The 22,467-nt window shown below is 44.2% G+C and overlaps 1 pseudogene; it reads left to right on the top strand.

Moving 5' to 3' along the window:
• Positions 1–3,005: 3,005 nt before the first annotated feature.
• Positions 3,006–6,981, top strand: LOC124510077 (surfeit locus protein 2-like; annotated as a pseudogene).
• The last annotated feature ends 15,486 nt before the right edge of the window (positions 6,982–22,467 follow it).

Here is a 22,467-nt window from a genome sequence, read left to right as displayed (position 1 = left end):
CTGCTTCACATTGGGCCTCAGCTGCCTGTGCGATGAGGGCACAAAGCCATCAACTTTGGAGCTGCCCACAGTTGTTTTCTGCCATGGAGACCAAGGACTCCAGTGAGCTAGAAGAATGCAGCTGATGTGCCAGATGTGAGGGGAGGGAAGGAGGCCTGAGGGTGTTCCGAGCCCTGTATCCAGCTTGTCCTGAGGCCAGCCTTCAAGTGGCAGGCCGGAGTGCCGGGGAGCGTGTTTGAGCAGCGCTATCCAGTAGGAATATGATGTGCGGCCACCGTTCAGAATGGGTCTCATTGCCATGTTCAAAAGGTAAAAAGTAGCAGTGAAATTAATTTTAATATTTTATGTAGCCTAACAGATCTCAAATATCATCTCAACATGTAATCAGTGTAAAAATTATTAATGAGGCATTTCATATTTGTAAACTAGCACACAGTGTTGGAGTCCCGGTGTGTATTTTACACTTGCAGCACATCTGAATTCAGACTGGCCACATTTCAAGTGCTCACCTGCCACGTGGTGGCTACTGTATCAACTCTATACACAGCCGCTTGAGTTGAGATCCCATGAACCAGCTGTGGGACCTGTTACAAATTACTTCTTCTATCTCTCTCAGTCTCCTCCTCTCCAAAATGGGGTAATAATAGTACCTACCTTAGAAGGTTGTTATGAGGTTAGAATGTTCCTAGAACAACGCTTGGCATGTGATAAGGGATACAAGAGCATTAGCTATTATTGTTATTTCTTCTCCTTCTGAAGGTCAAACAAGATAATGGATATTGAAAATAAAGCATGACTCAAAAATTAAGACCTTATTTAAAATTGTAATTGTCACCAACTGCAACTGAACTCATGAAGAAAAACAGTCCTGACCTCTGAGTCCTGTGGCATTTCAGGCGGAGCCCCTGCCTTCTTCTATTTCTCCATTTTCATTTAAGGTGGTTTGTGTTGTGTTTCTGTCAGTTGCCACCAAAAGAGAGGAGGCTTGACCTTTGCTCCCGCCCTGGCATTGCGTCCTGAGGGAGGGATGGGGCTGTCTGCCTTGGCCCCATATCACTGAGCTACCTGGTGTGTTCATGCTCTGTAATACAAAGAGGTGAATCGATGGGATAGTGCTCAGCTCATCAGGTGACAGGACGCCAAATGGGGTGTCATGTGCTTGGTACCATGGCTTGGCACATGGATGATCAGTAAATGGTGTCACTTACTCTTATCGCCTACGAGGCCAGACACTGAGTTTCCGGAGATGAAAAGATGTAACTGTCACTCTCATAGGGCACATGGTCTGGTTATACTGAGGGTCCAGCCTGGCACACGTGTGTGATCATTTGGAAAGCAAGCCTTGAACCTCCTTTGTCTTTAAAACAAGCTATCTCTCCAAAGGGCATCCAGAACCATGCAGAAGGCAAGGGAAGGAAATTTGGGGGCTAGATGATCCCTTGGAATAGGTATAGAAGGCACCACACTTGAAGACCCAGGAGCTGAGGGAGAGGAACAAATTCTGAACTCTGAAGGGCTAGGGAGGAAAGGCCAAGTTGTCCTTGACTTCTCTGGGCTTTCTGTCTCCATGGAGTTAGTCCCAGTCAGGCCCTGACAGGTATTCACAGTAACTCTAAAGACCTGACACGGGGCTGGCCTTCAAGAAGCACAGAGCTGGTCTGGTGCTTAGGATTCATGTTATAGATGTTTGACCTTTGTTTTTTAACCCCTCTGGGCCTCAGTTTCCTTATGTGTAAAATGGAAAAAAACAAACTGCATGGTCTTGTTTAAACCATTTGAATTTGAAAAAGCATGATAGAAAAATATTTATTGTTTCATTTTATGTGTAAAATCTGAAATGATTCAAAATCCCCAAATTAAAAGTTTGTCAAGAACCCTGGAAGGCAGTGTGAATTGTAAATTGTAAACCGTGCTTATGCCAGAGCCACATGACAGCATTATTCTAATAGGTAAACAGAAATATCTGCATTTTGAGTTACACAAGTTTGAATTGTTTGAGGTCTTTAGGCATGTCTCCCTGAGTTATTAGATCTCTCATACCTCTCAGGTAGAATAATTGCGAACATTGAATGAGATAATGCAGTAACCAGGTGACAGTAAGCACTCCTTAATAGTAGTATTATTCTGATACAATGATAATAAGTGAAAACAATGTGAGATACGATATAACGATATTATGGGAGGCTAACTGAGCAGACCTGGGTCTTCTGCTTCCTCCTCTGTAAAGTGTGAGAATGGGGAGTTGAGCGATTGGGAACTTTGGGGTAAACGGCTGGAAGGCAGTCATAACAGCTGATATGATTTTACAACAAAGCACAAATGCAAGGGTCCAGGATTTCTGTATGTGTGACCTACTTTAAAGTTTATTCATTTATTTTAAGAGGGAGAGAGAGCAAGAGTGAGAGCGAGAGAGCACAGGCACACAAGTGGAGGAGGGGCAGAGAGAGACACACACACAGAATCCGAAGGAGGCTCCAGGGTCTGAGCTGTCAGCACAGAGCTCGAGGCGGGGCTCAAACCCACGAACCATGAGATCATGACCTGAGCTGAAGTCGGACACTTAACCCACTGAGCCACCCAGCTGCCCCTATGCATAACCTACTTTAAACAGGATTATAAACTTCGAATTTACTCATTCAGCAAACAGCTCTTTATTAACACTGCAGTGTGCACTGACCTCTGGTTGAAAGGCATTAAAAAGCTAGGGAGGAATGTGGAACCTGGGTGGCTCAGTCTGTTGAGTGGCTCAGGTTATGGTTTCAGCTCAGGTCATGATCCCAGAGCCTGCTTGGGTTTCTCTCTCTTTCTCTCTCTGCCCCTCCCCACCCCCTCTCAAAATGGATACATAAAACTTAAAAAAGTAAAAATAAAAAAGCTAGGGAGGATGGCCCTGCCACTGAGGGAATGATAATCTAGACCTGAGGCTTATCGGTGGCCTTAGGTAAACCACTGACTGATGCTTTTTTGGTTTTGTTTTTCATTTGAAATTGTTGTCAGTGTAAACCATGGGAGGTCTTATCTTAAAATCAAGATTTCTGGGCAAGGGCATCAGAGTCTGGCTGGAGCCTGGTGCCTGCAAGGGAATGCTCTCTCACTGGCACGAGCTGCCCTGCCTTCTGTCTGAGCACCAGATCTACACCTGTGGCAAGAAATACGGGCAGCTGGCCTGCACCTCCCCGAACTGCATATCGTGCCCAGCACCAAGAACCCACCCCAGCTGTTCTGCAAACTCACCCTGCAGCACATCAACAAGTCCCTGGAGCACCCGTTCAGGCCTACCCAGTGCCAGCGGTACCAGAGAGCTGTGCGAAGAGTGCCAGGAGCAGCGCATGGAATGTGTGCCCGTCTGCCTGCCTCTTGCACAAAAGGAAAAGGAGGGAGACCAGATGCATAGCTCCGGGCCACCCCGTCCGAAAGAAGCCTTCTGGGAACCCATGTCCAGCGATCACGGAGCAGCTGTGAGCGACAGCGAGGACAGCACGACACACCTGCACCTGCCTGAGTTGTTCACCAGAAAGGACCTGGGAGGGACTGAGCATGGGGACAGCACCGACGACTTTTCGCCAGAGGAGGAGGGTGAGAAGCCAAGGAATCCAGGGGAGAAGAGCCCTGGGGCCAGAGAAGAGATGGAAGTAGACAGGGACAGGGTTCTCAAGCACTGGGAGAAGAGCTCAATGGAAGCTCAATGGGCTCACGGAAGTTCAAAAGTCATCACCATAAACTTGGGGCACCTGGGGTGGCTCGGTTGGTTGAGCCTCCCCAACATTGGCTCAGGTCACAATCTCACAGTTCATGAGTTTGAGCCCCACATGAGGCTCTGTGCTGTCAGCATGGAGCCTGCTTCGGATCTTCTGTCCCCCTCTCTCTCTGCCCCCCCCCACTTGTTCTCTCTCTCTCTCTCTGTCTCTCTGTCTCTCTCAAAAATAATTAAACATTAAAAAAATATTTAAAAAGTCATCACCATAAACCTAAGAGCTTCAGCACTTTTAAACAGGTTAATGAAAGGTTGTTGGAGAAAGCAAAAAATAAAAAATAAATCAAGATTTCCAGGTGTTCTTGAGAATCTGGATTATTTCCTTGAAAAACATTTGGCAGGGCACCAACTGACTGCCCTTTGAGATGAAGTGTTACGGGCTGAAATGTGTTCCCCCAAATTCATATGTTGAAGTCCTAGCCCCCAGAACCTCAGAATGGGGCTATATATTTGGGGATTGGGCCTTTAAAGAGGTAAAGGAAAATAAAGTCCTACGGATGGGCCCTAATCCACTATGACTGGCATCCTTATAAGGAGATTAGGACACAGCACACAGAGGTCTGACCATGTGAGGGACAGAGAGAAGGTGGCCATCTGCGAGTCAAGGGGAGAGGCCTCAGAAGGAACCAGACTGGCCCTCACCTTGATCGTGGACTTCTAGCCTCTGGAACTCTGAGAATAACTTTGTTAAGTCACCTGTCTGTGGTATTGTGATGGCCGTCCTAGCAGACCACTACATAGGACCTACATTCTGTGCCCACAGTCCTTGCCACTCCCAAACGACATGCATTCTGCTTACTTCGGTGTCACGCGCGGCCCCTGCTGGCATCTGAGCTGGCAACCTGTGGCCTAGAGGAAAAGGGTGTTCTCCATGTATGTTATGTGTTCTGATTTCAAAGCTTTGATGTTCCTTTTTTCCTTTTACTCTCTTTACACTTCAGTAAGGCTAATACTATCATCCTCACTTGGCAGAAGAGAAAACAGGGCTCAGAAAAGTGAAGTCATTTTTTCCCAGTTAAAGCTGGGAGGGGACCCAAGCCTGCTGACTCAGGGACCAGGGCTCATGTCCCTCTACCATGCGCTGGGCACAGGACCCATGAGCATAAAGCCTTAACTAACAGGGCAGCTATGTGTGTGTATGTGTGTGTGTGTGTGCACGTGTGTGTTAGTAGAGGTAAGCCATTCACAGCAATGCACAAATCCAAGGAGGATTATTTCCTTGGAAAAAGACTTGGCATAGAATTCCTTTCAAAAGTAAACCTAGAATAGAATTTGAGCCGAAATCTGCTTTATGCAGGAGTTCACCTCACAGAGGCAAACCCGGCTGGCAAGCCTCTGATGGGGGGAAGGGTGAGGGAAGCCGTGAGCGCGTACATGGACTATCAGCCTATGCGGAACATTCGGGAGCAGACAGCACTAGAGCCTGGTACTGTAGGAAGGAAGGTTCAGTCCCCTATGTCCAATCAACGGATGAGGAGGAGCAAGATAGGGAAGAAGAGGGATTTGCCAGAAAGCAGTCACTTCCTGGGGGAACCTGCTGACTATTTGATGGAGGCAGAATAGCTTCAGACTTGTGGAAGAGACCTCAATTTACTCGTACAATGACACACTGTGATGCCTTTATGAGAACAAAGTAAGCCCAGACGTGCAGATGGAAAGACGGCCAACATACACAAAGTGAAAAAGGCAAGTTGCAGCATGGACTGTAAAGGATGATTCTCCTTGAGCTAAAAAAAAAAAAAAAAAAAAAAAAAGGGCCACACACACACACACACACACACACACAGAATTTGTGAAAGGACACAGCTTCTTGATAAACAGATTACCTCTCAGAATTAGGAGCAGGTGTGTGGGCTTTTACTTTTCACTCCCCCCCCCTTTGTTGTACTGTCTGAATTGTGATGAGCGTTGTTAGTTTTATGTCATTTAAAACAAAATGTAACCCTAACATTTAAGGATCAGAAGGTAGGCAAGTTTGGTGTCCCTGCTAGGAGATGGGAAGAAGTCAGACATTTGGGAAGAAGCAAACTCAGTGGCACACTTGATGCGTCAGAATGAAGGGTAGTAGTGATATTCTAAGAGGCGTGGGGGCTCTGAGGAGTTAGCAGTTGAAAGTGGACTTAATGGATACAATTACCAGATAACAGAGTAAATCAGGAAAGAACTGTGCAGACGGGGGAGGGGGCAGAAGGGGGTGGGGAGAGGAGAGGACAGACTTTGAACAATGCTAACTGAGCATCAGCCATGGGCTGACATATGCAGGATTTGTTGCTATTGCTGCTGGTTGGGTGGGGGGTAGGAACAGGTCTGGGTAGGATCAACAAGGTCTCTGGGAGATGGTGGGTCTAAGATGGGGATATTTTGAAGGGTTCAGGTAGGAGAGTCTTGTGGCCAAAGAGTAGAGGACGCTGAAATTGTGCAAAGGCTTTGTGGTGCTGGGGGAGAGAAGCGGACTGAGAGACCACTGGGGCCATTGCAGTCCTTCAGCTGAGAGATACAGTCCTGGAACAGGACCGCATCAGTGGGTTGGAGAAATAAGAACACAGTAAGACAAGGCTTGGAGACAAGTAGTTTGAGGGAAGAGGGAGGGTGAAGAGAGTTGTAAAGAATTGGGTGCAAACCTCAGCTTGCCATTTAGTACCTTTTGAACTCAGTTTGCCCATCTACATACACATTTAATTAATATAAATGAGATCACGCACTCCATAAATAACAACTATGATGGTTAGCTTGGGGCATTGGACTGAGACTTACCAGGGTTCAATCCCCTTTACCACCAGTTACTAGCTGTGCAGTCTTGAGTAAGTCATTAACGTCCCTGAGCCTGGTTCCTCTTTTGCAGCTGGGGATAACCTGTCGTCATGGAAATGAAACAGCACACCAGAGGGCTGGCAGAGCCTGGCACAAAATAGGCGCTCAATCAATGGTAGAGGTATTACTATCAACAGGTAAGCCATTGAGCACAGAGCCTGGCATACAGTAAGCGCTCAGCACATGTTAATTCATGTTATAATTCATAAGGCAGAGGTCAGGAGCTGGGAATCCCGGGGCTGCCCGGCCTGCAAAGAGGGGACGTTTGCAGCTCTCCACCTCCCTCCCGCGGACACACCCATGTCCCCTCTCCAGCACCGGATCCTTCCCCTCCCACCAGCGCTTGCCGACCCCGCGGGAGGGCGTCGGAGTTGCGGGCGCGGGTAGCTCGGGTAGCTCGCCGGTACTCACCCTAGCAGTCTCGGCCACGTCCAGGGGCTTCCGGAGCCACGAAGCTATCGGCGCTGCTCCGCGTCCCCGCCTCCTGCCGCAGCAGCTCGGCCAGCGCCCGCCCCAGGCATACTTTTCCCATCCCGTCATGGGCGGGAGCATTTGGTTCCCGGTCACGTGGGCCAGCCCGCAGCTCGGAGCTCTCCTTCTGGCAGCCGCATCGGTTTGGAAAAAATTTCAGCGCTGGTGACAACTTGAGTGTGTCAATGCATGTCTGTGTGTAGAGCTTGTCAGTGTATTTGAAGGTTTACGTGCACGAGAGTGATTGCTACTCAGGCGATTGCAAGGGTGTGGGTACTTGTGCCTGTGTCTCAAGAGACATCTGTATTGCTTTCACGTGAGCATTCATCTGGCTGTGGATCAGAGGATGCTTGTGGGCGTGACAGCTTATAGCAGCGTAAATTCCTCGGTGTACCGAGGAGAGTGTACCGAGTTGAGAGTGATTATGAATCGTGTGTGCATGTTTAGTTGTATGTGTGTGCATTCATAAGCGCATGTGTCCAAACGTGCATCAAGGCTCCTGTATGTGCGTTTATAAGCACATGTCCAAGATTGCAGCTCTGTGTATAACTGAAGTGTACTTCATTTGCTGGGTGTACACATCAGTGGCTGGATATCTGTGTGTTGGGTACATGTTTAAATGTGTGTATGAGTGTGCACAACCACATATCAGTGTGTATGTGCATGATTTTCTGTGTGGCACCTGTTTGTGCAGTGGCTCACTTTGTATATGTACACATGCCTTGGTGTAGATTTGTCCAGATGTGAGTGTGCATGTACATAATAGTGCCCCTGTGTTCCAGCCCTCATCTCCCTCCTCTTAGAAGCAAAGGCTCACTGGCTCCACAAACTCTCTGGCCTGGAGTCAAATTGCTGAGTGTCTCAGAATAGACAGAGTGATCTGTTTAGGTTGCAAGCAGATACCGGAGGAAAGAAAAATCATAGAGGTCTGGCTTTAACTTTTTCCTGTTCTTTCCACTGTTCTTTTCTACAAGCTACCACTATTTCACTCAGCTGTCAGAGCATCTGGTTAGCAGATGATACATGACCCACATTCAGAATTTTAATGCAGGTATGCATTTGACCTCTGCGGATTCCACCACCTAAGTCAAGTCAGTACTTGATGGATGGTGTTTTATTTTCTGAAAAGTAGAGAGTAATGATTATATTATTGTATTCTCTTTCCCCCCAAAGTTGGGACACTCACCCATAAAGGTGTTTGATAAGCCACTGAACTATGTAGAGAATTATTACTAACATTACATAAATATTGTCTGAGGATGAAAGTTAGTGGGCTCAACAGCTATTCATTCAACAAACAGTTGATAATATCGGTTATGTGTTATGAGTTAGGTGCTGGAGATGTGGAGATAAACCAAATAGGTTTGGTGCCTGTCCTCATGGAGCTTAGAGTTTAGTAGGGGTGACACAAGTGGCTACAAGTGAAATGAGTGTTACAGAAAAGGAAAACACTGAATATAAACCTGGGTGTTCAGAGGAAGGCCTGGGTTGAGCCCTGAGGGAGAACTGAGACTTGTCTGGGAGTAGGGGAAGTATGAGGTCTAAACAAAGGAAAGATGACCTATGAAATAGGGTTTAGTGTGTTGATTCATAGATGGCTGGAGAGGGGACCTCTGTCCACCACTCCCTCTGGGTACCTTGGTTTGTTTCTACATATTTCAGGAATCAGAAAAGGTAAGGAAACCTTCCTTTGAATGATGCATGGATGCCATTCTCAACCTAAAAGACTCTAGGGTAGAGTAGGAATCTCCATGTGTTACCCATGGGGCTCCACTGCCACAGAGGTTGAAATTCCTGACACGCTCTTGTCGGTAAGGAAATGGTTAGAGAGAAGCACAGGAAGAGGCAGTGGTGCCACACTCAGTACCAGGGAAGCACTTAATGGATGTTTCCTGGCTGAGTGAATGGGAGCGGATGTTCTTCCAACTTATGGAGGAGACCTGAAACCTAGGAGCCTAGTGGTGATGACTTCATGTGGCAGGAAATCCGAAAAGTTCATGAAATGGTTGTTCCAGGAGCTGCAGGAGCTGCCTGAAGCTGAAATGGCGCTCAGAACTTCCTCCTCTAGCCTGTTTGTCTTTAATTCAGTCGGCAAACATTTGTTACCTATTATGAGTGTGGGGACAAAGAAGTGAACTTCTGGTCTATAGGGAAAATGAATCAACACAAATTGGTCTAAGAGGCATAATGCAACAAGCGCTGCAGGAAACATACAGTGTACAAAATGAGGATTTTCCTGTTTGTTTGGTTCAGTTCAATTCATTCCATAACACTATTCATGTTTGGAGAACATGCTCAGCATATTGAGAAGATGGGTGACATTGTGACATTTATGGCCATAGAGTGCTTACAAACCAGCAGGGGCAGCCATGTGCCAGGTGGGAGATTGGCTTGTTCCACATCTGTCCAAACCTTTCTTGGTGTGTCTTCCTATACTACAGAGGCTGGAAAGCTAAAAACTCACTTCCCAATGTTTCTACTGCTGGGGTTCCCATTGTAATTTATGTTTAGCCAGTCCTGTGCACTTGTGTAAACCCGAATTCAAAATTGAGTTAAGAAAAGCAATTGAGTCTGGGGGAAAGGAGGCATCAGTCTGAGAGGGATCCATTGTGCTGGTGGTGAGCTACCATATGTATTATGGCCCTGGAGTGTGGGCAGTAACTCCTGGTCCCAGATTACACCCCAAACTGTGTATTCCTGTAGCTAGAGACTGGGCCGGTGACTCCCTGAATGCCAGCTTCCAGATTGTGGTAGGAATAGTAGCTTCCTTGGGGGGTCAGTACTGTGTAGTGTTCTGGGAATCATTCTCGGAGCACCAGGCCAGAACTTGCTCTGCAAGGATTCTGAATTTACTTGATTCTCTTTATTAATGTGTGTTTTCTTAAAATAGCTACAGTTGTGTGCCTTCACAAGAGCCCTGATACATCATGCTGTGAACCACAGGTGCTGAGAGTGTCAGAGAAGGCACATGAATGCCCCCTCTTCCCCTTCTCTCTCTGCCCCTCCTCCACTTTTTCTCTCCTCTCAAAATAAATAAATAAACATTAAAAAAAAGAGTTATGAAGGAAAAGAAGAGGGAACCATGAACCATGGGAGAGAACAGTGGTGTAGAGTCCTGTGGGAGAATTTACTTTCACTGGGCGGTCTGGGAAGATCTCATGAATAGGTGACATCTAAGCTGAGTTATGAAGGATGAAAATGAGCCAGCCATGCAAAGGTGGCAAAGGAGGAGTGAGAGAGGCACAGGGCAGAAGGACCTGTATGTAAGAGCTACACTAGCTGTTCCCAACACCTTTATAATACTTCCCTGTGCAATGGTCATAGGATAAATCCTCAACCCGTCAGCCTTTCTGTAGCCTCACTAACTGGAAGCCTCTGTGGTTTGACATCTTCCTAGACACTTCTATTTTTCCTGTGTCAGGATCTCTCAATCTCTGCACTACTTACATCTGAGGCTCAGTAAGTCTTCACTGGGGGGACTATCCTGTGCATTGTAGGATGTTTAGCAGGATCTTTGTCTTCTACTCTACAGATGATAGCAGCAATCCTTCCACCTCCAGTTGTGATAGCCAAAAATATCTCCAGACATTGCCAAATATCCCAAGGTGGGTAAAATTGCCCTCCATTGAGAACTACTGCCCTATGGGTAGCTCTGCTTTGGTCAGAGTCATCTTTTTGCAGACTCCCAACTACTCCTTCAAGTTTTATGTGTCTGTACCTCCATTTATGCAATTCCCTCTAACTAGCACCCCTCTTCTGTCTCTCCACAACCTTACCAATATGTCTACTAGAGATTCATGGCTTTTACCTGCCCATTATTCCTCTGTCCATTGGGGAATTCTATTTGGGTGATTCTCATGTGTATTGGGCAGTAGAGAAAAAGTGGTCCATCTTAGTACTCTCCCTGCCCTCTAGCTGCAGGGGCAGGGGCATGTGGACAGGTACCCCTTCCTTTTGTGCCCAGTTAAAAGTCCAAATGGTGGGCATGAGACTCAAGCAGAGATAATCAGTCTTTCCATGTGATTTCTATAAAGGAGTACTGCTTTTCTTTTTAATTGTTAATTGTAAGGATACAGCCCTGGGCTGCACTAGCCATTTTTTCTGCCATTTGGAGGGAGCCTGCTTGAAGGAGGAGTCAATGACATCAATATACAAATAGAAGCAGATGTAAGAACCGAAAGATGGGAGGAGTGCTCTGACTACATTATTGAAAACCTTTGTGCAGATATTGTGCTACAACATTCACATTCTCACATTCTCTTTCTTTAAGCTGGTGTGAATTGTTCCTGTCACTTACCATGGGAAGACTCCTACAGCACTATCCTTCAGTGCCTACTTCAAATCTCTTCTCTTTCTTAATTTTTTTTAAACGTTATTTTTGAGAGAGACAGAACACAAGTGGGGGAGGTGCAGAGAGAGAGGGAGACACAGAATCTGAAGCAGGCTCCAGGGTCTGAGCTGTCAGCACAGAGCCCAACACGGGGCTCAAACTCACAAACCCCAAGATCATGACCTGAGCCGAAGTTGGATGCCCAACCAACTGAGCCACCCAGGCATCCCCAAATCTCTTCTCTTTCATGAAGGGCCTCTCAACACAGAACAGTCTGAAGAAAATGCTTTCTTTGAATTCCTAACTAGTGGTTAGCTGGAGACAGCAGCCAATTCTGTGCTTTCCTTTCCAATTCTGAGTTAAGTGACGTATCTTAAGTTTGTAATTGTCATAATGGGAATAATTACAAGACAGAAATCAGCAAAGGCTAGAAATCAAGACTCTCTTCCTTCAACCCAGCCTGCAGCCTGATTACCAGCACACCACTGTCTAAATGTTTTCTCAACTGTACCACCCATTTGGACATTAATCACGTACAGATTTATGAAATCTCTTGCCTTTTCAATATGGTGAACTTGGGAGAACAAGTGCCCCTGAGCTACACTGCATCTGAATCTTCAAAGGAGGGAAGGTCCTGAGGAATAATTTGGTCTTTGGTTTTCATTTCATTTCATGTCTTCATGCAGACAAAGAGGGCAGAGTCCTTCAGTGACTTGTGGTAGTGAGTTGTGGAATCAAGACAAAGAAAGTCCACAATCTTTTGACTTCCATCCATGATTAAAATGTAGGCATTCCTGGCCTTTCTTTTTGCCTTTTCTTCCACCCTTTCCTTTCTCCAATTTTGGTACAAAAGAGTGTTAAAAATGATAAATGAATCATTCCAAATAGCTAATGGCCAAGACCCAGATTGTCAATGTTTACTTTCAACAAGGGGCTTTGGGGCTGTGCAGTTCTCCAGGATGAGATAATTCCAGATGGGGTCTTGCTAATGTGGCAGCACTGGGGAGACAGCTGCTGAAAGAGAGAACTTGCTGCCATTCCACAGAAAGATTGTGACGTTGGAGTGAGTGTTGGCTGCCCTGGGTACTATGTCACTTAGAATCAGACAAGATGATAGCTGAACTGCAAGGAAAGTTTGTAGATCTGTAAAAATTGAAAATACAGTTTATTTTTGACACAGCTGTTTTATTTCCACAACTCATCCTGGAAGTGTGCATGAAGTTATTCATTGCAACTGTGTTTGAACTAATAAAAGACTTAAACAATCTAAATGGCTAGCCATAAGGAACTAATTAAATAATTAATCATTATGCATACGTACCTAGAGGCAGAGCTCTATGTACTACTATGGAATTATCTGGAAGGTATGTTGTTTAGGGGGAAAAACAAGGAGCAGAACAGTGTGTATAGTTTGCTATCATCCAAGTTAAAAGAAAAAAAGGCGAGGAAAATGCACACAAACACACAAGGATGTATAAGCATAATCTGTCTCAAGAAAGATAGACAAAACATTGTGACCCAAGAAGTTGTCTCTGGGGAGGGGAACTGGAAAACACTGTTAAGAGGAAGAGTTATTTTTCACAGTATGGGAAAATTTGGCTTTTTTTTTTTTTTTAATAAATGTAAGGTGGGTCCCAATCTTTTTTTTCCCCCAAAGTTTATTTATTTATTTGGGGAGAGAGAGAGAGTGGGGGAGGGGCAGAGAGAGAGGGAGAGAGAGAGTCCCAAGCAGAATCTGCACTGTCAGCGTGGAGCCCGATGCAGGGCTCAAACTCATGAACCGTGAGATCATGACCTGAGCTGAAACCAAGAGTTGGACACTTAGCCGAATGAGCCACCCAGGCACTCCTCGAATAATTTGACTTAAAAAAAATTTTTTTTAATGTTTATTTATTTTTGAGAGAGAGACAGAGTGTGAGCAAGGGAGAGGCAGAGAGAGAGGGAGACACAGAATACAAAGCAGGCTCCAGGCTCTGAGCTCTCAGCACAGAGCCCAATGTGGGGCTCGAACCCACGAACCATGAGATCATGACCTGAGCCAAAGTCGGACGCTTAACCAACTGAGCCACCCAGGCGCCCGGGAATAATTTGACTTTTAAACCATGGGAATCTAGTATTTATTGTATACCCTTCCCCTCAATAAAATTAAGAAAAAAATACAGAATATACTGTGTTGCCGTTCTTGGAAATTCTTCCTTTGCTCTGAGAGATGAGTTGGATCTGGGGATGTGTCAGAGAGTTGAGAGAGTTAATAATAGTGACCCCCCCCCACAATTATATAATTTCTGTTAATAAAAAACATTTCACAGAGTATTCTGTTCTATTCTTCCAAGTTTGGGACTAGTATTTCTCCCATCATACAGCTGAGGAATGGAGGCACAGAAGCAGCCCATCTTCTCAAGGTTACACAGTGAGCGGGGGCCAGGTGCGATGAGAGCACAGCCCTTGTCCAGCCCTAAGTTCTTCTACTGGGGCCACAGTCAGCGGGACAAGGGCTTCCACAAAATCTTCGCAGGAAGACTTCAATCAGTCTTTGCAGGAAGGAAAAAAACCAGAGAATTCAGAGAGGCTCCTTTGGCCTAAGGTTTCAGGAGAGTTAAAGCCCCAGGCCTGCAAAAGTCCCAGCACAAATGAAGTCAGACCAAAATAGATACCACTTATGTTCAACAGGAAATGACCCAGAAAAGATCCAACCACTTTCCAGATGTAACTCGAGGGACTTCAGTTGGAGAGACATTTTGGAGTCTAATGCAAAAAGCTCTTGATGACGTTTTTCAAGTCAGTGTGGGGACCAGAAATGAACAGACATTTGATTTCAGGGACATGCCCTGCTAGGAAAGTCTAAGGATTTGCAGAATCAAGCTCTGAGAGAGAGCAGCATGGGAATGAGTAAAGAAACCAAGGCCTTGCCACGTTTTGCCTGCATAATTTGAGGGGGGATTATGAGAAATAATGGAAAGAAAAGCAGAACTCCCAGACTGAGGAAACAAGGCATAATTTAACTGCATAGGTGAGATTTAGCTAGTGGATAGGAAGTTCTTTTTTAATCTATCTGCTATTGTGCAGTGAAAGGAGACTAATTTCTCTAAATCTTGTATTTCAAAAGACTTCTACAGATTGCTTTGAAATAACACTCAGAAGACACTTAGCTCTCTACATGTCTTATTCACGTAATAAAAATAAAAAATAATAAATTTTTAATAAAATAAAAAATCCTTATGCGTGCTATTGCTTATGAAGAATAAAGCTTCTCTCCCTCCCTCCCTCCTCTCTCTCTCTCTCTCTCTCTCTCTCTCTCTCTCTCTCTCTCACACACACACACACACACACACACACACACACACAGTTTATGTGTAACTATCTCTTTAAAGATAGTCTGGTAACAGCAGCTGCCTCTGGAGAGGATATGTGGGGCTGAGAAATGAGGTGGGGGGTATGGCCTTCACTGTGCTTTTTCCATTTCCCACATGCTTGTATTCTGTATTAGAAATAAAACACACTCTTAAGAAATGGAGACATTTGGGGAATGCTCTGTTAACATGTAAGGAAATTCAATATTACCAAGGATATAACAGTCTGACATTATATGATGCATTAAGGATTTTAACTTGAATATAATCTAGCCTTCATATCTAAATTCTGATTAGCAGAAAATAGAGAACAGAGGAACTGGTTAAACGATATAAGAGAAAACAATTCAGAGAATGGAACATTCTTTGAAACGTTAATGTCATTAAAAAAACTAAAAGGTGTTTCAAAAAATTAAAAAGATATTTGGGGGGCAATTGGAGGAACTTTGAATATGACCTGAGTATTAGTATTAGGGAGTTATCGTCCAGAGATGCATGCTGAAGTATGACACACACACACACACACACACACACACACACACACACAGCTATTAAGCTATAGTTTCTTAGCTTCAAATGCTGCTGCTCTATGATGCCCAGGCCGGGACTCCACAAATGGTTTCTTCTTTGCCAGCTGGCCTTCTGTTGTCTGCCAACAGGAGGCACTAGAGGGAGACTGGAACTCTAGAGGAGTGGCAAGGATCTTGCTTGCTCTTCTCTCTTTTGCTTCCTGTTACAGTCAGTGTCACCCAAACAACACTTCCTCACTCTGGCAATGACAGAATTATTTCCTATGGGAGCAGCTGGTTCAAGTTTACATTTTTCCTCACAATTTCAGAACCAGCCTCATTATGCTTCTTCAGACATACTGGTAACAGCCTGCAGATGCCTTTCCTGTCCCAGCTCCATGGGACCCTTTATCCAAGCTACCAAATTTTATTAATCCCAAGCTCTTCTTTCTTCTGGCCGTCAGGTTGGTAACTGCTTTCTATGTTTTTACTACAGTATTACTTTTGCTTTTCCAGTTTTCTAATACCTGGGTAACAATTCTTTATATTAAATTCTCTCTGTGAGAGTAATCAGTAGAGTTTGTGTCTCCTGACTGATACAGAAATTGGTACCAGAATTCTCAGGAAACAGATGCCCAAAGATGCAATTTTTGCAGGTGTTTGGATACATCTTTAGACTTGAATGTGATATTGAGCTTCTTGTCATGGCAATGGGATGCTGGTAACCCGTGGCACAGAGCGGTACTGATTAATCAAATTATTGGCTGCAGATTACTGTGACGAACAACTTCCTGAAGCAGGTGCCTTGGGAGATCAAGTGGCTGCTGGGAATAATGAGGACTTCGAGCTCTGTGGGGTGGGATGCTTTCTTCTAAGAATGCAGGAGTGCTTACACAAAGAAAACGACATACTCGGGTCTTCAAAGTCTCAGCTCAAGTCCTGGTTAGGGAGAGTCCATGGTAGCCCTAGAAGTACCTCAAATCTTTTGTAGCTGCAAACTCAGACACAATATTTAATTGTGAGGGTTGCAGAATTTAAATGTAAATTGAATTCACAGTCTATGTCTTCCACTGAAAGCTTGGATGAGAATTGGGACAGTGTCTGATTCCATGACTTGGGATGAGGACATCTGCACAGGCTTAGAGGAAGTTGAAAATCTTAACCCCTAAGTCACCCTGAACCTTCCTTGTCTTCACCTTCCGTGTCTGAGATTAGGCTTCCTTTGCTTAAAGTCTGTGTAACAACCTCACCTGAGGCAGGTGCTTTTCAAGGAGTCGCTTTTGCTCTTCAAGATCTATGCCACTGCTCCTTGTTGCCACTAGGCCCATAACTAGGGTCAGATCCAGCGTATTACAAGGAAACAAGTTCAGAGTCTGATCCTGAAGGAAAGATTTTATCATCCAAGATAACGGCAAGATTTTTCTAACTTATATAGGCAGAAACCCAGTGAATATGTGTGGAATGGGAGTCTAAGAGCATTAGACCCAAGAAAGCAGAATATAACAGCCAAATGACTGATATGGGTGTACTTATCAGGGGTTCTCTAATGTGCTAACTTGTACTAAGAGTTTGCTTATTTGGACTCAACAGTGACCTGAATATCAGGAGTTTCAAATCCCAGAACTTCCTTGGCATAATGTAGAGAAAGAAATTAAAAGATTTAGGGAGAGAGAAATGTTGGGGTAAATACACTGTGTGTGACCTTCAAATTCCCTCACCCACTACTGCCCCCTACGGTATGGTTCGAGAGGACCCAGCGTACACTCCTTCACTAAGGTATTGAGCAATACATTAAAGAGATCATCCATATTCTTTTTTTTTTTTTTTAATTTTTTTTTCAACGTTTTTATTTATTTTTGGGACAGAGACAGAGCATGAACGGGGGAGGGGCAGAGAGAGAGGGAGACACAGAATCGGAAACAGGCTCCAGGCTCCGAGCCATCAGCCCAGAGCCTGACGCGGGGCTCGAACTCCCGGACCGCGAGATCGTGACCTGGCTGAAGTCGGACGCTTAACCGACTGCGCCACCCAGGCGCCCCGAGATCATCCATATTCTTGAAAATCTCTGTGGTGGTTGTTCTCTGTTAGTGGGTATAATGGTAGAAGACGCTGTCATTGATTCAATGCTGTTCATTAATTTCATTGGGTTTGAAGGGATATAGAGTAGCAGAGGCCAAATGGCAGTGTTCAGTTGCTAGAAACAAGGCGGATGCACTTAACATAATACACAGCAGGGACAAAACAGCCCTCAGAATGTTTTGACCACCAGGGATCATTGATAGTAGCTGTTGATGGTTACTTTTATGTGTCAATTTGGCTGAGCAAATGTTATTCTGAGTGTGTCTGCAAGGGTATATTTGGATGAGATTAACATTTAAATTGGTGGACTTGGAGTAAAGAAGATTGCCCTCCAAAAGATGAGTGTGCCTCACCCAATTAGTTGAAGTCCTGAATAGAATAAAAAGACCAACTTTCCCAATCAAGAATGCAATCTCTAGCAGACTGTCTTCAGACTGGATCCCTTTCCTGCCTGTCTGGCCTACTAGCCCACCCTGCCAATTTTGGACTTGCCAGCTTCTATAATTATGTGAGTCAGTTTTTTATAATAAATCTCTTCCTATGTATATATACACACATCCTATTCTTTCTGTTTCTCTGGAGAACTCTAATGCAGTAGGTAGTTGGTATAGGGACCTAGGAACGAAATAGATGGGAAGTCTACTAAATATTACTTGATTCATACAATAGGAAAAACTTTAGGTCTGGTGCTCAGAAGTCTGACTAAAGTCACTAGACAGAGAGTCATAGCCTCTTCTCCAGCTTGCAGACGTAAACCAGCTGTCAGACCCAGAGCCCCTTGACTGAAGGACATGCTGAGTTCTCTTAAGAACTCAAAACTGCCACAATAGATACTATAAACCTTCTTTCAATACTTCCTCAGAGAGTTGCAGTCTTGAATGGGGTGACTGTATACTGCAAAAAAAAAAAAAATCCTCAGATCTGTTGGGGATTAATAAGCACTAGTCCTGAAATGGCACTAATTTCTGGGACCTCAAAACACTACGATGGTCCACCAGCCAACATGGGGGCTAATGGTGGTCAGGTAATGAATGGAATATTGGCCCAACTTAAAATTAAAGAAAGCCTAGTAGGTCTGTGAACCCAGTGGTTGTATCTCCAGTTCTTAAACATGTTAATTACATTACACATACATCATAACTGGCAGAATCCCCAAATTTCCTCTCTGATCCATGTACTGAGGGTTATTGTTGTAAAAACGGTCCAGTAGAAGACCCTAGAAAGTCCTCTCCTTACCAAGGCAGCAAGCCAAAAGCAACAGCACATCCTTATAGGAAATTGAAGAGATTCATGCACCACAGGCTTGGTATCTATCATGTCTCCACTTAAATTCATCTGTTTGTCCTGTGCCAAAGGTTGATGGGTCTGAGACTTACTATGGATTACTGTAAACTTAAACAGGTGAGGACTCCAATTACAGCTGCTGTTTCAGGTGTGCTATCTTTTTTTTTTTTTTTTCAACGTTTATTTATTTTTGCGACAGAGAGAGACAGAGCATGAACGGGGGAGGGGCAGAGAGAGAGGGAGACACAGAATCGGAAACAGGCTCCAGGCTCTGAGCCATCAGCCCAGAGCCCGACGCGGGGCTCGAACTCACAGACCGCGAGATCGTGACCTGGCTGAAGTCGGACGCTTAACCGACTGCGCCACCCAGGCGCCCCTCAGGTGTGCTATCTTTATGAGAGAAAATCAACATAACCCTTATGGCCCTTCATATACCATTAGTGATCTGGCAAACGTCCCCCCCCCCCCCATATCAATTTGCAATGATGACCAGAAGCAGCTTGTTTTTACCTTGCAGAACCAAGAGACCACCTCTACTGTCTTCCCTTAGGGCTACCTTAACCTACTGTCTGTTACAATAGGGGAGACTGGGGTCATCCTGACATTTCAGTATATCACAGTGGTCCACTTCACTGATGAAATGCAGACTGGATCTGACACGAAGGTAGTAAACAGTACTTGAAATGCCTTAGTAAAATGCATGTGAGGTTGGAGAGTGAGAGGTAAACCCCGTAAAAATCCAGGGACTCATGTGGCTTGGTGAAGTTTCTGATGTGCTAATGGTCTGGAGCATGTTGCAATAGATCTTTCGAGCTGAAACCCAAGTGGCTGTATCCTCTATTACCTACCACTGCAACAGAGGCATGATGCTTGGTGGGCCTTTTGGCTTTTATAGGCAATATACACCATATTTGAGTCTATCACTCTGACCCATTTACCGTAACACTGACCGTTTTGGGTGGATTGGAAAAGGCTCTGTAGAAAGTCCATGTGGTAGCGCTAGCTACTCTGTCACTTGAAACTTAAGATCAGCAGATCCAACGACACATAATGCGGCAAATCAGGATTCTGTGTGGAGCCTTGGGCAAATGCCAACAGGAGAATCAAAGCATATACTTCTAGGGTTTGGGAGCAAATCCACACCCTCTTTTGAAGATAGCTGATTTCCCTTTTGAGAACTAGCTCCATGGGAGCTGTGTGATCCAGCAAGCCATTAACTGGACTGTGCACAGCAGCCATCAATCATCAAGGAGAAATGGCATACAAGGCAGAGAGATCAAGCAGGTCTAGAAAGCACAAGCAAGTGTACAAAGCAAGGGTCAACTCCTTGGACACTTACTCCTGTTACAAGGTTTCCTTTTCCTCAGTCTTTAACTTTGGCTACATGACCAGTTACTTATGACCAGCTGACTAACAAGAATTTTAGGTCTGGTTTATAGTTTATTTTTGCCCAATAGGCTGGTGCATTACCACCTCAATCGGGTACGTTTCTGAAATACCCTAAGGAGAATTCTGAGCACTACAATTGGTTGTCTACTATTTCTGAACCGAGCACTGTCCATAAGTATGATCTAAACTCTAGTATCCCAGGGCAGTTACTAAGGGTTTGATGACTGTTCAGGACTTGGAAAGAACAGATTTATAAGACAAGTGACAAGATCTGGGGTTGAAGTATATGGATGGAACTCTTAGAATAAGCAGAGAATTGAAGATTATTGTGCTCCAGTGAATGTTCACCAAAGGACACTGTACATCCATAAGAATGTACTTTCTAGACACACAACTACAGGGGGACATAATTAACCATGAGCCCCAGCTGTTGTACTCTGAAATTCATCACCACACCTGGGCTGGTTCACACTTCCCTGGGCTGCTTCCAGCAAATGACTGAGAGTAGCAGGAATACTAAAGTATATATGGGTCTCTTATGACAGCTGACCTTGGCTTGAGGGCTTCTCAATGGCCTAGCTGAACCTATATAAAGACAGAGGAGGCTCTCAATAATTAGGACAAGATGTATCTATTAGCCTCTTTTTCCAGTCATCCTAATGACAGCTCAATGGGCCCAAGTACAAGAGTGGCCATGTTGGCAAGGTTGTTGGCTTATACACAGGATCAGCAACATGGACGTCCCCTCACCAAGACTGACCTACTGAGTGCCTGACCTGCCAACAGCAGAGACCAGAGACCAACAATGAGCCCTGATATGGGCACTTAGTGGCAGGTGTATTACATTAGATCTCTTCTATCATGGAAGTGACAGCAATTTACTCTCACTGGAAAAGACACATTATCAGGGTATGGCTTTGCCTTTGGTAGTTCTGTTAGCCTTATTAACTGTCATGGAATAGCAAAGGAGTATGTGCTGACCTATCCACCCATTTCAGGTAGCTTTTGATGGCTTAGAAAAGTAGCTAAGATGTCAAAAGATTCATATGCTCAAGTCAGTTTTAGAGAAAAAGCCATTTATATGTTCTTTTTCCTACCAGTTTCTCAATGCCCCACCATTGTTCTGTCTGCCAATTTTGAGCCAGGAGAGGCACAGGGGGACATTTTTAATTTGAGCTACTAATCCTTTTTCTAGAGATGTTTAAGATCAGATATTTGGCAAAATCTATGATGCAGTTACATTTACTCTCAACCCATAATGTACAGAGAGTGACATCTGCTGGTCATAAAGATTACGTCTTCATCCTGATTCCTTTTGCAATTTTCCAATGACTTTAATTGTATAGTAAAAATAAAATTATCTCTTTCTTGGGAGAAAAAGAAACCAACACATGACTTATAAGTGCCAACACATGTATCTGTGGGAGATTTTTTTTTAATTAAAAAAAAATCCAAGTTTCTTCTCCATTTAGCAGACACTAGTTTCTTTAATTTGATCAGGAGGAAATAAAACTGTTGAATTCAAAAATGAATTAAAAGCTCAGCTATTCCCTTTAAAATATCCTTTTAGTTGGAGCACGTGGGTGGTTCAGTCAGTTAAGTGTCCGACTCTTGATTTTGGTGAAGCTCACGATCTCGCGGTTCATGGTTTTGAGTCCTGCATCGGGCTCTGAGCTAATGGTGCAGAGCCTGCTTGAAATTCTCTCTGTACCGCTCACTCTTCTCTCTCTCAAAATAGATAAATAAACTTTAAAAAAATCCTTTGGGTTTTTGTTTCAGAGCAGAAATTAATGAATTTAGTTGAAGACAGAATTCTAGTGGACTTAATGAAATACTGGCCACCAAAGGTCACTTGCTTCTGGCTTTGTGTTCTAGTCCTGCTTTTTTGTATTGCTAGTTTCCACGCTTCATTACATGCACTTGCTCCCATCCTTCTTCCTTCCTATCCTTAGATACACATACGTATGAAACTTTATACATTCTCTTCCAGATTTATTCCTATATTAGCTTTTGAAATTCTTCCCACTGCTCTTGATGTTAGATTATACTAGAAAAAAAATAGGATTGATATTATGCAACTATGTTTTTAGATGAAAAGCATATATGTATGTTTATTGATAAAAGTATTTTGATGGATAGCGATGAAGTCGAGTTTTGTGTAGAAAATACAAACTTCAATTTGCAGGTGGCACCTAAGTCAGATTCCATTCCCCTTCAGGACCTTTTCTCCCTATTTTTCACTATTACAAAAATGTTGTAACTACCTGCCTTATAAATAAAACTTTGCGAATATCCCCAATTCTTTCTAGGAGGTAAATTCCCAGAGGGAAAAAAATCCCCAAAGGGCAATGAATAATCAAGAAGGGAACTAAAATTAATACTACAATAATAAAACATTGGGAATAGGAGAGATGAACATTTTATAAATTCAATAATTACCTATTATCTAGAGGAGCTGATAAATTGGGGTGCCTGTATGGCTCAGTTGGT

This window comes from Lynx rufus, unplaced genomic scaffold (genome assembly GCF_022079265.1).
Source record: "Lynx rufus isolate CCGP_SWC_20201006 ecotype Redwood Valley unplaced genomic scaffold, mLynRuf1.p SCAF_1, whole genome shotgun sequence".
In the NCBI taxonomy this organism is placed as follows: Eukaryota; Metazoa; Chordata; class Mammalia; order Carnivora; family Felidae; genus Lynx; species Lynx rufus.
This window is presented reverse-complemented; position numbering and strand designations above follow the sequence as displayed.